Below are 13,964 nucleotides of genomic sequence, written 5' to 3'. Positions count from 1 at the left end.
AATGATAGTTGTTGTGGAAACTTCTGGACAACCTGTTTCGCTCAGTGCCATGCCCCGATGATTCCGCCATCGGTTGGGGTGTGACAGATTAGTATCAGAGCCATAACTATAGGGAATTAGGCTAGACACGACCTAGTCCGGGTCGCTGTCTTAGAGACCTAGACTATAGTTAGGAACCAACAGACCAAGTTTATGTGCTACCTCTCGCTTATTCTACACTATCACTGCACTCGAATTTTCAAATAGAGTCAAGCGATTTAGTCGAGATTAGGTGTGAAAGCCGCAAACTCTCGACTGAATTGTTTGGTCAATGCTAATTTTATCAATTTATCAATGATTTCCTCATTATTTTCGATAACGAACGAGGAGAATTATACCAAATTAGGAGTGAAATCCATATTTTGATGAATAATCTCCTCAATTTTGCTAAAACAAGGAAGAAGTCGCTAAGCTAGGGGTGAAACCCTAACCTTGACAACTTGTTCCGATTTTTATTTTACCTCACCAAAGCCTCAACGGACTCCAACGATCTGAACTCACGAGTATGACCTAGGGAATACGTGCCAAATGCCCAAGAATCGAGGCAGAAACACGATCCCGAAAGTTGAAAAGTGACGACAAGTCTATTGTGAATAGTCGAATTGCTTTGGGTAGTCAACGTCTAATAGCCGCAGACAATCTATTTCTCGATTTTATGTGTTTCGATTATGAGCCCGCAATTGCTTACTCTGATCATTCGTCGATTTTATATGTTTTATGTGTATATATCTGTTTATATGTTTAAATTTTTGGAGGATTATTCGATTTTTGCTATCACTTCGATCGACACACACGACTCGCATTGCTATTCTATCTCAAGACGCTAACAAATCGCTACAATTTTAGACGATATTATGCTATGATATACGATTATACTATACTACTCGACATGCTAAACGATTATACGATGCTACTCGATATGCTATACGCGACCGCTATATTCGAATACTCGCAAAACTTAGAGGTAGTCAGGATACTGTATGTGCTACTGTGTGCTGATAAGGGAATTACGTGACATTATCTACCTCTGTGATTAAATGTGTATGTGCTTATGTGTCTCTGTGCTCTAGGTGCTTATGTGCTTCGGTGACTACGTGAATCTGTGATTATGTGCTTATGTGTTTATATGATACATGTTTTGACGTGTTCCTGAGCTTTAGTAAGTAGTAGACGTGTGAGGTGAGATTCGATTTTGATGTGTCTGAGACCTACGACGATGTCGGTTGTAGACCATGTCGTCATCAGGACACCGAACCCCTCTTACCCGCCAAGAAAAGAAAGACCGTCGTCTTGTTGCTATCATCGCCAAGCAAGTGGCAAAAGTTGTGAGCGATGTGTATGAAAACGTCAACAAATCTTCTGAGGAGTCGCGAACTGAAGCTCCTATAGATGCTAACAAGACTGTTTTCAGCTTCAAATAGTTCAAGGCATGCGGACCAAAAGAGTTTACCGGAGAAGATGGCCCTACCGCCATGTTTCAATGGTTTGATTCGATCGAAGTCACCCTGCGCCAAAGCGGCTGTCCTGCAAATCTCCGTACCCTAAATGCGACCGGCGTTTTCCAGTCCCGAGCTTTGGACTGGTGGACGGCCGAAAGAAACAAACGCGGGAATGATGCAGCTTATGAGCTGACTTGGGAAGAGCTGAAAGCCATCATGATGGACGAATTCTGCCCTCCCCATGAACGCCAAAAGCTGGAGGACGAGTTTTGGAACATCAAGCAGAAGGACGGAGACAACGCTGCCTTGACTGCTCGCTTCAAGGAGCTTAGCATTATCTGTCCCGATCAAGTCAAGACGCCAGATATGGCCATCAAGAAGTACATTCAAGCTCTACCCGATTGTGTTGCTGACTTTGTTCACGCCGCAAGACATCATCAATTGAGGAGACTTACTTGCTTGCCGCCGAGATCAACGACAAGCGGGTAAAATCTGGTTTCTGGGATAAACCATCCAAGTCTCTGCATCAAGCCACTACTGCAGCAAACAACGACTCCACTGCTCAACCATCCAAGTCATCATGCCGCAAGAAGCACAACAACAGCAGCTCCAGCAACAAGAACTGTGTTGTCACTACCACTGCTGCTCCTCTGCAAGCCGTACCGGCTCAGCAGCAGTCTCATCCTCGACCAGCGCCAGTGACTCAAGCGCCGCCAGCAAAGCATGCTTACACAGGTCCCCACCCGCTCTGCCTGACGTGCTCATATCATCATCCGGTGGGACTTGCCTGTCGTTTCTGCGCTCACTGCAACCTCTACGGTCATTTCACTGCGAATTGTCGCTATGGTCCCCGTAACCCCGCAGCTCCTGCCACTGCTCATCAAGTTCTACTCCTAGCCCCGCAAGGCCAACATGCAGCTCAAGCGCCCGCGATCAATGCTCGAGTCTGCTTTGCATGTGGTGATCCTAACCACTTTTCAAACATGTGCCTGAACAGGGTTGTGAAACAAGAGCCCCAGCAACAGCAGCAACAGCAGCAACAGCCTCAGCAACAGCAACAAGCAGCCCGTGCCAGAACCTTCAACATCAACGCTCGTCAAGCCCAGGCTGACAACAACGTGGTTAATGGTACGTTCCTTGTGAATGGTATTTATGCATCGTGTTTGTTTGATACTGGAGCCGATAACTGCTTTGTGTCGTTTGAATTCGAGAAGCTCCTTAGTCGTAAGCGCTCTTATCTCCCCTCCTCATTCGAATTCGAAGTCGCTACAGGAAGAACTGTCGCCGTTAATTCTGTTCTTCGTGATTGTACTCTCGAGCTCAACAATCACATCTTTCCAATCGACCTTATTCCGATGCAGCTCGGAAGTTTTGACGTCATAGTAGGCATGGACTTTCTTCACGAAAACCATGCTAAAGTTGTGTGCTTTGATAAGATGATTCGATTCTCGCTCGCGAATGGTGATTTATTATGTGTGTACGGTGAAACTGCTTCGAAAGGTCTCAAGCTCATGTCGTGTGTCCAAGCTAGCAAGTATCTCCGCAAGGAATACAAAGCTTTCTTGGCCAACATAGTAGTAGCGGAGAAGGAAAAGAAAAAGAAGGCCGAAGTCAAAGACGTCCCAGTGGTTCGTGAATTTCCTCAGGTGTTCCTTAATGATCTTCCTGGACTACCGCCAAGTCGTGATATCGACTTTCGTATCGACCTCATTCCTGGAGCTAACATCGTAGCCAAAGCCCCCTATCGACTCACGCCATCCGAAATGAGGGAACTTTCGAACCTACTACAGGAATTACTTGAAAAATGCCTTATTCGCCCGAGCACCTCTCCATGGGGCGCGCCAGTCCTTTTCGTTAAAAAGAAGGATGGGTCGTTCAGGATATGCATCGATTACCGGGAATTGAATAAGTTGATGTGTGTAAAATGCAACATATAAATTACATCAAATGAGGCATAAAATAAACCCTTTTTAAGTACTAATGTTGGAAAAAGAGTGTTTTTGTCTTCCTTTTGTATTTTCAGGATGAAATGAGCTCAGATTCACAAAAGAAGCAAAAAGACAGCTAATTCTAACATAAATACAAGAAAAGGAACAAAAGTAGATTGCCCGAACCCTCAACGGCATCCTCCCAAGCAAAGAAGAGAAAACAGAAGCCTGAACACGCCCCGTGCTCAGCCAGCACGGGGCCGTGCCCAAGAAGCAGCAGAAAAGACAAACCTGTAGAAGCTTCTATTGCCCACCACGGGGCCGTGTCCAGTGAGCACGGGGTCGTGGCGAAAGTACAGCAGGCGCATTAATTGTAATTGCGAATTACAATTAATGAAGAGAGAGAGTGTCAGACGGGCACGGGGGCGTGTCCAGCGGACACGGGGCCGTGCCCAGCCTTCTGTTCAGCCTATAAATAGGAGTGCTTGGTTTCATTCCAACTCATCCCTTGTCACACCACCTCTCTCACACTTCATCCACCACCCACCACCACCATAACACCATCATCCACCACCATCATCCATTGTCCATCGTAGAGTGTGTGAGTCGTCTCGGGATCCAAGATTGATAGTAAGAGTTCTTGACAATCAAGGCCATGTTTGCCTAAGTCTCTTACATCACTTGGTGAAGACAAGTGTTTAGTATAACACTTTTTATTTTTAATCTTTTGCACTTTTTATTTGGTTTTGTATTAATGACTTTAATAACTAGTTGCTTATGTTGAAGGTGATCTTTCCTTATCGTTTGTCCGTGGTGTCTTGGCATTATTTTACTGTCTATATAAAATAAAAGATTTTCACCATTCATATCTCCACGGTCTATATGGAGGTATGTTGGCTACCTGGTCGGGGGTTAAGGGAACGGTTTGGTAAGGGTCTTGCCCTTGTTCAGCGTTTAGAGGTCCTGCAAGGGACCTGGGTCAAATTTAGTAGGATCTCCTTCAATGCCCATAGGTATTGGATGGCGGGGATCCAAACTCTTTGACCCCCTCATAAGTTAACTACTATTAATACTATAACCCGGCTATTTAGGACTGTATCCCTGCTGACTCAGACTACTTAGCCGAGGGTAACGTCACCGCCAAAAGCGGGGCCTACCACAATTTGCATTAATAACTTAATTCATTATCTTCCAATAATCCAACCCTTTAGGATTGTATCCTTGCTGACTCAAACTACTGGGTTGAGGGTAACGTCGCCTTCAAAAGAGGGGCCTACTACAATAACTAAGATAATCTCTTAAACAAGTGCAAAAGTGCGAAAATAATCAAAGGTTATACTGATACACGAGTCGGATCCAAGTGATTCATCTTGTCTATCTGTTTTTACTTTATTTTTATTTTTCAGCATTTAGTTAATTTTTATTTTCTTAGTTTAAAAACCTTTTCTAACTTTTTGATTTGATTAGACGTTGAGGATAAACCGGTACTAAAAGCTCTTGTGTCCTTGGATGACCTCGGTATCTTACCAACACTATACTACGTCCACGATGGGTGCACTTGCCCATATGTGTGTTTAGTGTTAGTGAATATCGTGTTTTATAAATTTAAAACTTGGCTAAAGGTGTAAAAAGGGCTTAATTATACATTAAAAATATATTACACTTCACGCACATCAAGTTTTTGGCGCCGCTGCCGGGGACACAAGGATTTTAAGAAAGTTAGGAATCAACGGCCTAATCATATTTTTTATTTTTCCTTTTAATTTTTTAGAATTTTCTTAGTTTTTCAGCTTCTGCAGAGCTCAGCACGGGCCGTGCCCGCTGAACACGCCCCCGTGCTCAATCATTGGAACTGGCAATCCTGTTTTAAGTCAGACAGTAAGCTGAACACGGGGCCGTGCTCACTCAACACGCCCCCGTGCCCAAGATTCTCTTACTGAAAACAGAACCGTTAGATCCCGGCGGTTGGTAATTTCTGACATAAACATGAGTGATAGTAATTCTTTTTACTTTCGGCACTCTTATGGTATGTGGTGTCAATTATGTGGAGGCGAACATGAAGAATTAAAATGTTACTTTCTAAATTATAGGCCCCACTATATAGACCCACCAATTCCTTATAACCTTAAGAGGGGCGAAAGTAAAAATAAGCACTATCTCTCCCTCGAATGCGCCCTGCCAGATATTCTAGGGGAAATGCTCCTTGACGAGTTATTTCAACTAGAAGAACTAATTGTAAATTGGTCAAAAGAACTTAGGAGGGATTTTATTGATCCACCCCAAGACGATGACCATGAAGAAATGTTGGAACCGCATTCCGACAACCTCGTTGCTCCCGAAAATACCTTCATACCTAGAAAAGACTTGGACGATAGTCGTCCCTGTGCCGATTGTGCCGTGAAGGACTCTCCATCGACTTCGTTCGGTGCATACATAGACCTGAGCGATTCGGCATACACCTTCTTTAACGAGAGCCCGGGAAAGGGTTGGACTTGTCCACCTAGAATGAAAATAGGAATTACCCTCACCGACAACCTCTTGCGTTCTCGCCTTAGTATAGGACAATTAAGGTATCTTAGGCACTTTGGGGTTGTTCCAACCAATCAAGAGCCACCCGATACAGGTAAGCTCCTTAAAAACTAGACAACTTCATAAAATGATCCCTCGACACGGGGCCGTGTCCAGCCAACACGCCCCCGTGTTCACCAAAAGATTCCCTTCTGACCAGTACGTCAGAATACGGACAAACTGTGTTAGAATTTCACCTGCACACGGGGCCGTGTCCAGGATGCTGTCGTTTTCTATAAATGCAGCCAAGAATTCTGCACATTTGGACCAACTTGGGACAGAGATTTGAAGGAATCTTCTCTCAAACTATCCTAGGTAAGTCTAAAAGAAGGTTCCAACAACCCATCTTGTCCTTTCCTCTTCTAGCCATTTCCTTCTTTTTCATCTTTCTCCAAGAACTACCATTAAAAGTTTGAATTCTTCAAACTTTGTGGTAGGAAGCAATGAGTTTTGTTCAAGGAATCTTGGTAAAAACATGTTATGTAACATTGTTTTAAGTTATTAATGTCTAAAAAGCCTACATAAGTTCAGAAAATAACTTAAAACTTCAAGTTTCCTTGCTTCAAAATTCTGCAGAAAGATGAACACGGGGCCGTGCTCAATGAGCACGGAGCCGTGTCCAGATACTGTTTCATCAGATAAACTATCTTTCGGTTTATTTTTCGTAGAATGTCGAGTGAAAACAGCGAAACATCATCCGTTCATTCATCAAACAGCCGAAGAGGAAGGAGGCACTCCGTTGAAGCTACACTTGTGCACTATGTGATAGCATTAAGGGAGGCTCTCGACGAAATGACATCAGTAGAGGAGGTCCTAATTGACCGTATTAACGATCTTACGGTGGGGCTCGAAAGCAGCTTCCAAGAAATTAACCTCTTGCACCAGAGGTTAAATATTCTTGTAGCACCCCCGATGGAACCAGTCCTTCCACAACAGGATTGGAACTTGGCACTCGGGGTTAACAACCCTACCGGGTGGGAAGACTTTCCAGCGGAACCTCCCATGGAACACCAACAAGAGATTCCAGCGGAAATCGAAACTCCTCAAACTAATGCAAATGAGCCCTCCTTTCTCCTTCCAAGGGAGGTGGAGGAGTGGCTCGCCGACATATGAGGAGGGCCACACCCGGAAGAAGGAGTTTTAAAAGCCTTATCTAACCAAGATTAGTAGCTTCTTGGAAATTTTGCTAATTAAAATAAAACATAGGGCTAGAACTCCATGGTTTAATATTTATGTATTTTCATATTTAGTTTTATGTAATGTCTCTCTATGTTTGCAATGAAATGATGGTTTCTAAAAGATTGATGGTTTATAATAAATAAAACACACTCGTGGTGGTAAAGGATGAAAAAGGGAACGAGAAAAATGGCCCCATGCACAAGAACGAAGCAACCCGACACAAATCTCCATTACAGAAGGCTCAACACAGGCCGTGCTCAACCAACACGGCCCTGTGCTGAGCCACCTGCAGAAAAACGCCCAGTTCAGGTAACTGGACACGGGCCGTGTTCACCAGACACGCCCCCGTGTCCAGGCTTCTGTCTCATTTCTTTAATTTCTGTTACTGGCACCTGAACACGGGGCCGTGTCCAGACTGCCAGTAACATAAATCTTTGCTTTTTAACACCACATTACACATCCAATCAACATAAAAATTTATTTTTGGGACACATTGAGGACAATGTGTAATTTAAGTGTGGGGGGAAGCTAAAACCTTGAAATTTTGCAAGTCCTAACAACAAGCCTTACACAAAACTCTATTGGAACCGCTAAACACCCCAAATTTTTTCAAAAAAAAATTCATTTTTTTACTTGTCTAAAGTTTAAGTTAGGAATGCCAAGATTAATAAGGTTATATTTTTATAAATTTTACAACCGAAAGCGTCGTGATAACAAGAACCAACATAAGAAAATTATGAAACGGCATAACGAGTCTAGTTAAAATTTGATTATATATACTTGATCACATTAAAAACCCATTCACACAAAAGTGAGTTTTGAGCCTTTATTGAGCATACAAATTTACATCCTTAGACTAAATGCTCATTTTTCGTTTCTTGTGTGAATAGCCGCTTGGTTCTTACAACTCTAGAACTTGCCACGACGATTCATTCCCGGTCCTTACCAACTTAAACCCAAGTAAGTAAATGATGGAGGCATTAGGACTAACCATTTTTCTTTCCACACCATTATTTTTCATTTTTTTTACCACCTACCCAAAAATCCTCCTAGTTAACCCCTTTGAGCCTAAACCTTTCGTTTCTTTACCCTAAACCCTTTTTACCCACCAAAAACCCTTTTTATTTTCACCCTTTATTTTAGTAACAAGCTCGGTTTTTCGCAAGCTCGTTCTTTTATGTGACAAAAAAAAAATGATGAAGTTAAAAACAAACAAAGCTATGCAAACAAAAGCTTGTTTGGAGAAATACTTCAAAATAAAAAGTCACTAAAAAAAAGTGTTTTACGAAAACCGACGCTTTTTACGCTTTTCGCCCTTTTACTAACCACTAACCCAACCACCCACCTTTAGCCCAAGCCTAACCCTTCACCCAAAAAAGTCCTCTTGATATTTACAAAGGTATAAAGTTAAAAAGGAGGAGGATTGATTGCTTGGCAAGCCTATGGTAGGCGTAAGTTTCATGCCGCTCTCGAGTGATTCACTAAAAGTACACCTTCGGCCGAGTGTTGAGTGATTTCTCCCGTGAGGTATGTGAACTTGTATATAAATGAAATTTTAAAAAAGGCATGTTATGCCCAAATAAGTAATTTATCTTATGAAACGTTCTAAAATAAATCATAACGAATAGGATTGTAAATAAATAAAAATAAAACCCAAAAAGATCTTGGATTCCCGACACTCTATGACAAGCCAAAAACCTTCTCTTCTACCCATTCCATTTGGGAGTGTAAGCCACATTTAAAGAGTTTTGCTTGAGGACAAGCAAAAGTTCAAGTGTGGGGGTATTTGATGTGTGTAAAATGCAACATATAAATTACATCAAATGAGGCATAAAATAAAGGAAAATTGGTTTTTAATAAACCAACATTTGTCCCGTTGGTAAATAATAATCTTACCTACGTAATTGGTATACAGTAATCCTACCTATCAACATGTTGGTACTCAATGAACTTACGTTAAATTTTTTTAACTGAAGTTAGTTTTTAAGTTTTATTTATTACACAAACAGTCCCTGTAGTTGTTTTACAGTACACATATGTATATATAAAACTTAATTACATGGCCCTTGACGTTTTTTTGTTTTACGAAATAGTTAAAACTAGTAAATTACAACTACAGGGACTGTTTGTGTAATAAATAAAACTTAAAAACTAACTTCAGTTAAAAATAATTAACGGAAGTTCATTAAGAACCAACATGTTGATAGGTAGGATTGTTGTATACCATTACGTAGGTAAGATTATTATTTACCAACGGGACAAAGGTTGGTTTATTAAAAACCAATTTTCCTAAAATAAACCCTTTTTAAGTACTAATGTTGGAAAAAGAGTGTTTTTGTCTTCCTTTTGTATTTTCAGGATGAAATGAGCTCAGATTCACAAAAGAAGCAAAAAGACAGCTAATTCTAACATAAATACAAGAAAAGGAACAAAAGTAGATTGCCCGAACCCTCAACGGCATCCTCCCAAGCAAAGAAGAGAAAACAGAAGCCTGAACACGCCCCGTGCTCAGCCAGCACGGGGCCGTGCCCAAGAAGCAGCAGAAAAGACAAACCTGTAGAAGCTTCTATTGCCCACCACGGGGCCGTGTCCAGTGAGCACGGGGTCGTGGCGAAAGTACAGCAGGCGCATTAATTGTAATTGCGAATTACAATTAATGAAGAGAGAGAGTGTCAGACGGGCACGGGGGCGTGTCCAGCGGACACGGGGCCGTGCCCAGCCTTCTGTTCAGCCTATAAATAGGAGTGCTTGGTTTCATTCCAACTCATCCCTTGTCACACCACCTCTCTCACACTTCATCCACCACCCACCACCACCATAACACCATCATCCACCACCATCATCCATTGTCCATCGTAGAGTGTGTGAGTCGTCTCGGGATCCAAGATTGATAGTAAGAGTTCTTGACAATCAAGGCCATGTTTGCCTAAGTCTCTTACATCACTTGGTGAAGACAAGTGTTTAGTATAACACTTTTTATTTTTAATCTTTTGCACTTTTTATTTGGTTTTGTATTAATGACTTTAATAACTAGTTGCTTATGTTGAAGGTGATCTTTCCTTATCGTTTGTCCGTGGTGTCTTGGCATTATTTTACTGTCTATATAAAATAAAAGATTTTCACCATTCATATCTCCACGGTCTATATGGAGGTATGTTGGCTACCTGGTCGGGGGTTAAGGGAACGGTTTGGTAAGGGTCTTGCCCTTGTTCAGCGTTTAGAGGTCCTGAAAGGGACCTGGGTCAAATTTAGTAGGATCTCCTTCAATGCCCATAGGTATTGGATGGCGGGGATCCAAACTCTTTGACCCCCTCATAAGTTAACTACTATTAATACTATAACCCGGCTATTTAGGACTGTATCCCTGCTGACTCAGACTACTTAGCCGAGGGTAACGTCACCGCCAAAAGCGGGGCCTACCACAATTTGCATTAATAACTTAATTCATTATCTTCCAATAATCCAACCCTTTAGGATTGTATCCTTGCTGACTCAAACTACTGGGTTGAGGGTAACGTCGCCTTCAAAAGAGGGGCCTACTACAATAACTAAGATAATCTCTTAAACAAGTGCAAAAGTGCGAAAATAATCAAAGGTTATACTAATACACGAGTCGGATCCAAGTGATTCATCTTGTCTATCTGTTTTTACTTTATTTTTATTTTTCAGCATTTAGTTAATTTTTATTTTCTTAGTTTAAAAACCTTTTCTAACTTTTTGATTTGATTAGACGTTGAGGATAAACCGGTACTAAAAGCTCTTGTGTCCTTGGACGACCTCGGTATCTTACCAACACTATACTACGTCCACGATGGGTGCACTTGCCCATATGTGTGTTTAGTGTTAGTGAATATCGTGTTTTATAAATTTAAAACTTGGCTAAAGGTGTAAAAAGGGCTTAATTATACATTAAAAATATATTACACTTCACGCACATCATAAGTTAACCATCAAGAACCGTTACCCTCTGCCTCGAATCGATGACTTATTTGATCAGCTACAAGGTGCTAAGTGTTTCTCGAAGATCGATCTACGTTCAGGCTATCATCAATTGCGCATTCAAGAGGAAGACATCCTCAAAACCGTTTTTCGCACTCGATAGAGTTCGTTGTTATGCCTTTTGGTTTAACCAACGCACCCGCGGTTTTCATGGATCTGATGAATCACGTGTGTAAGCCATTTCTAGACCGTTTCGTCATCGTGTTCATCGACGATGTCTTGATTTATTCCAAGTCGAAATCCAAACACGCGCAACATCTACCTTTGGTTCTCGAGCTACTCCAGGGAAATCAACTCTATGCCAAGTTCTCCAAGTGCGAATTCTGGCTGGAGGAGGTTCAGTTTCTGGGTCACATCGTTAATAGTCAAGGTATTCATGTCGATCTCGCGAAAATTGAAGCAGTTAAGAGCTGGATTACGCCCAAGAACCTGTCTGAAGTTCGTTCTTTTCTCGGACTAGCGGGCTATTATCGACGATTTATTGAAGGATTCTCTAAAATCGTTGTGCCGCTTACCGCCCTTACTCATAAAAACAAGCCTTTTGTTTGGGGAACCGAACAAGAGTCTGCCTTTCAAACCCTCAAGCATATGCTTTGCAATGCTCCTATTCTCACGTTGCCCGACGGAAACAACGATTTCATTATCTATTGTGATGCTTCCAACCTTGGTCTTGGTTGCGTTCTCATGCAACGGGAAAAGGTTATAGCTTACGCATCTCGTCAGCTCAAAATCAACGAGAAGAACTATACAACCCATGATCTCGAGCTAGGCGCAGTTATTTTTGCATTGAAGATTTGGCGACACTACCTGTATGGTACCAAGTATACGATCTTCACCGATCACGGGAGTTTACAATACATCTTTAATCAGAAAGAACTTAACATGCGTCAACGCCGATGGGTAGAACTTCTTAACGATTACGACTGTGAGATTCGTTATTGATGTGTGTAAAATGCAACATATAAAACACATCAATTAAGGCATAAAACTAACCCTTTTTAAGTACTAATGTTGGAAAAAGAGTGTTTTTGTCTTCCTTTTGTATTTTCAGGATGAAATGAGCTCAAAATCACAAAAGAAGCAAAAAGACCACTAATTCTACCATAAATACAAGAAAAGGAACAAAAGTAGACTGCCCGGACCCTCAACGGCACCTCCCAAGGCAAAAAGAAGGAAACAGAGTCTGAACACGCCCCGTGTCCAGCGAACACGGGGGCGTGCCCAGGAAGCAGCAGAAAAGACAAACCAGTAGAAGCTTCCATTGCCCACCACGGGGCCGTGTCCAGCGAGCACGGGGGCGTGGTGAAAGTACAGCAGGCGCATTAATTGTAATTCGCAATTACAATTAATGAAGAGAGAGAGTGTCAGGCGGGCACGGGGCCGTGTCCAGCGGACACGGGGCCGTGTCCAGCCTTCTGTTCAGCCTATAAATAGAGGAGCTTGGCTTCATTCTCTCTCATCCCTTGGCACACCACCTCTCTCACACTTCATCCACCACCCATCACCACCATAACACCATCATCCACCACCATCATCCATTGTCCATCGTAGAGTGTGTGAGTCGTCTCGGGATCCAAGATTGATCGTAAGAGTTCTTGACAATCAAGGCCATGTTTGCCTAAGTCTCTTACATCACTTGGTGAAGACAAGTGTTTAGTATAATACTTTTTATTTTTAATCTTTTGCACTTTTTATTTGGTTTTGTATTAATGACTTTAATAACTAGTTACTTATGTTGAAGGTGATCTTTCCTTATCGTTTGTCCGTGGTGTCTTGGCGTTATTTTACTGTCTATATAAAATAAAAGATTTTCACCATTCATATCTCCACGGTCTATATGGAGGTATGTTGGCTACCTGGTCGGGGGTTAAGGGAACGGTTTGGTAAGGGTCTTGCCCTTGTTCAGCGTTTAGAGGTCCTGCTTGGGACCTGGGTCAAATTTAGTAGGATCTCCTTCAATGCCCATAGGTATTGGATGGCGGGGATCCAAACTCTTTGACCCCCTCATAAGTTAACTACTATTAATACTATAACCCGGCTATTTAGGACTGTATCCCTGCTGACTCAGACTACTTAGCCGAGGGTAACGTCGCCGCCAAAAGCGGGGCCTACCATAATTTGCATTAATAACTTAATTCATTATCTTTCAATAATCCGACCCTTTAGGATTGTATCCTTGCTGACTCAAACTACTGGGTTGAGGGTAACGTCGCCTTCAAAAGAGGGGCCTACTACAATAACTAAGATAATCTCTTAAACAAGTGCAAAAGTGCGAAAATAATCAAAGGTTATACTAATACACGTGTCGGAACCAAGTGATTCATCTTGTCTATCTGTTTTTACTTTATTTTTATTTTCAGCATTTAGTTAGTTTTTATTTTTCTTAGTTTAAAACATTTTTCTAACCTTTTTGATTTGATTAGACGTTGAGGATAAACCGGTATTAAAAGCTCTTGTGTCCTTGGACGACCTAGGTATCTTACCAACACTATACTACGTCCACGATGGGTGCACTTGCCCATATGTGTGTTTGGTGTTAGTAAATATCGTGTTTTATAAATTTAAAACTTGGCTAAAAGTGTAAAAAGGGCTTAAATATATATCTAAAAACATATATACACTAACACGCATCAAGTTTTTGGCGCCGTTGCCGGGGACACAAGGATTTTAAGAAAGTTAGGAATCAACGGCCTAATCATATTTTTATTTTTCTTTAAATTTTTAGGATTTTTTTTAGATTTTTAGCTTCTGCAGAGCTCAGCACGGGGCCGTGCCTGGTCGGACACGGGCCGTGCTCAGTAAAGTTACTGGC

The sequence above is a fragment of the Helianthus annuus genome, chromosome 8, assembly GCF_002127325.2.
Source record: "Helianthus annuus cultivar XRQ/B chromosome 8, HanXRQr2.0-SUNRISE, whole genome shotgun sequence".
Lineage (NCBI taxonomy): Eukaryota > Viridiplantae > Streptophyta > Magnoliopsida > Asterales > Asteraceae > Helianthus > Helianthus annuus.
Note: the sequence above shows the minus strand (reverse complement) of the source record.